This window comes from Schistocerca americana, chromosome 2, assembly GCF_021461395.2.
Source record: "Schistocerca americana isolate TAMUIC-IGC-003095 chromosome 2, iqSchAmer2.1, whole genome shotgun sequence".
Taxonomy (NCBI): Eukaryota; Metazoa; Arthropoda; class Insecta; order Orthoptera; family Acrididae; genus Schistocerca; species Schistocerca americana.
This window is the reverse complement of record NC_060120.1, coordinates 955,201,520-955,204,441: the sequence shown is the minus strand read 5'-3', so window position 1 is coordinate 955,204,441 and position 2,922 is coordinate 955,201,520.

Sequence of the window (2,922 nt, the reverse complement as noted above, 5' to 3'; positions counted from 1 at the left end):
AAACATCTGTCACTGATGTAGTAAAAAACATGTTTATCTCTCAGTTAAATGATCAGATAGCAGTGTAATTTGTGTGTTAGAGAAATATGGTACCGATGTGTAAAGTTGTATAAGCAAATACCATATTAGCTAGGGTTCCTTGTGGTTGCCACACACATGGTACACAAAGTAAGCGTGTACCCCCCTGAGGATTAATGTAATTATACCCTCAGGTGTTACAGATTACAGCAATGAAATGAAATGTATCACTGAAAACTTTCTTTGTATTTCAAAAATCTTGGAAAATAAATGGTTTAAGTACAAAATTAAGCACTCAAATACGTGTCCTGTAGCGCTAAATGTGCAACTTGTTGTAAGATAATCTCTGGGAAGTGTCGTAGTTATTGTCCTCCGAAAGCTAAGTTCTGCAGAAGTCAATGTACTTACCTCATGATACACAAAAGTGAAATGCTTTGCGTATAGATAACTTAGTTATTACGCTTATTGCCGTAATGAGGAAAGTACTGTGCTGTAACGTATTGTTGTGCTATGGAAAAGGCTGTCTCCTTGTAGCTATACCACAAAAGTTACTAATAAAACATGTTATGATTTCCAGAAGAATTCAGAAAACTGTGCAGATATAAAACAGATACACCGCAAAAGTAACATTGTAAATTGTCACTCATTAGTAGCGTCGTGATAAAAATCGTGTAGCTGTCACATAAACTAACCTCTGTGTCATCTGGTATCTCTCAGAAAGCACTTTAAATACAGAACGTATTTTCAGGTAACCAAAATGTTGCATTAAAATCTCATTAGCAGTACTGGTAAATGTTCTAAGTATGTGAGCCTTATAGTCGTTACATAATCGTACAACTAACAAGCAAGAATGTACACACACAATAACACTGTGACGTCTGTTCACTATAACAATGCATTCGTCATTTCTGTTTAAATAAGTTCTCTTGGTTCTGGATTGGATATTTAACTTCAAACATTGTTGAATGTTAACAGATTCTAAGTCTGACAAAGCATATTAGTAATGTGAAGCGAAAAATTTTATGACAAAGACTAAGTTAAAAAGCAGATTATCTTTCAATAAACGGTTTTACATGTGAAATGTGGTGTAAACCTTTACTCTTCCTAGTACGCAGAGTTTCAACTTCAACGCAATTATCATGTGGTATACGTCGGATTCTGTAAGGTCCATTGTAAACTAGAAAGAATTTGTGACTCAAGTGTTTCTTCTTATGTGACAATGAATGAGCTTTAATGAGAACTTTCTGACCAATATACAACTTCTTTGCATTTGCTTTACCGTGTAGTTTTCTCCTTTTGTCTGCTGCAGATTTTATATTTTTAAGAGCCAAATCAATTATGTCTTTGTGTCGAAGTTTACGTGTATTCGGGAAAGGTACAAGCTCTCTGATTCTGTTCGGTGGTTCTTCATTCTTCAGTACAAGAGTAGGTGGTAAAGCAGTGGAGTCGTGAGGCATTTCATTCAGCACGTTTTGAAATAAGTGTAAATATCTGTCCCAATGCTGATGCTTTCTGTGACAATAAAGTCTACAAAGCTTATTGATTTCTTTCATAATCCGTTCGGAGGGGTTACAATGTGGTGAGTACAATGAAATAAAAACAGGTTTGATTTTATGGTTGCGAAGCATGCGTGACCAAACAGCAGATCTGAATTGCGGTCCGTTATCTGAAATGACTTTACTAACGTGTCCAACTTCACGTAAGAAATTTTTAACAAAGGCGTTGGATACAGACCGTCCAGTGGCTTTACGTAACGGTGTGAAAGAAACAAATTTTGAAGTAAGTTCAACAGCGACTAGAACGTACGAAAATCCATTAGATGTTCTGACAAGCGGTCCCAAGAGATCAACAGCCGCAAATTCTTTTAATTTAGAAGGAATAATAGGAAACAACGGAGCACGATGTGAGACAGTGGATGGTTTCGCCTTTTGACAAAGTTTACAAATAGACAAGACTCTTCGAATTCGCTTTTCCATATTGTTAAAATAACAAGTCGTTCGAAGAATATGATAACATTTTCGTGGGCCAACATGTGCGTAGCTGAAATGAATGTACCAGATGAGCTTATTAACAAAATCGTCAGGAATGCAAAGTACCCATAGCTTGTCATCAACAGTGCAGCGTTTGAAGAGTATGTTGTTTCTAACCAGGTAATAATGCCGAATCTGTGTGTGTGTCTTTTCATGCCATTTGCTCTTGATGTCTTTCCAAATCGGATCTTTATCTTGTTCATGAGCAATGTCCTTTAAAGATGTGGTGATGAAGTTTTCAAAGGCGACTTTCTGAATGTAAAGAATACTGAAATTTTTCTCGAGGTTGCCTTCTGTGTTACTTTTCTCAAGCCCAGCCGGTGCGCGTGACAGTGCGTCCGCAACAATGTTCTCCTTACCGGGAATGTAGACTATTGTGAAGCGGAATTCTTGCAGAAACAATGCCCAACGTTTTAACCTGTCATGATTTAATTTTGAAGACATAAGAAATTGTAATGCACGATGATCACTGTATACTTTTACGTGCTTACCAGAAAGAAAGAAACGGAATTTGTTAAATGCCCAAACGATAGCTAAAGCTTCTAATTCAGTAACGGAATAATTTTTTTCAGATTTTGTTAGCACTCGGCTAGCAAAAGCAATGGTTTTCTGAACGGTAGTGTCATTTTCTATGGCTTCTTGAAATAAATGGGCACCAAGACCGACTTTAGAAGAATCCGTACTAAGGCAGAAATCTTGTGACAGATCAGGATGAGCTAGTATTGGCGCGTGAAGTAACGCTTCTTTCAAAGAATTGAATTCCAACTGTGCTTGTTCGTCCCAGTTCCAAATAGTATTTTTTCCAGTGAGAGAACAAAGTTTTGGTGTAACTAGAATTTGCATATTCAGAAAACGACGGTAAAAATTTACGAGA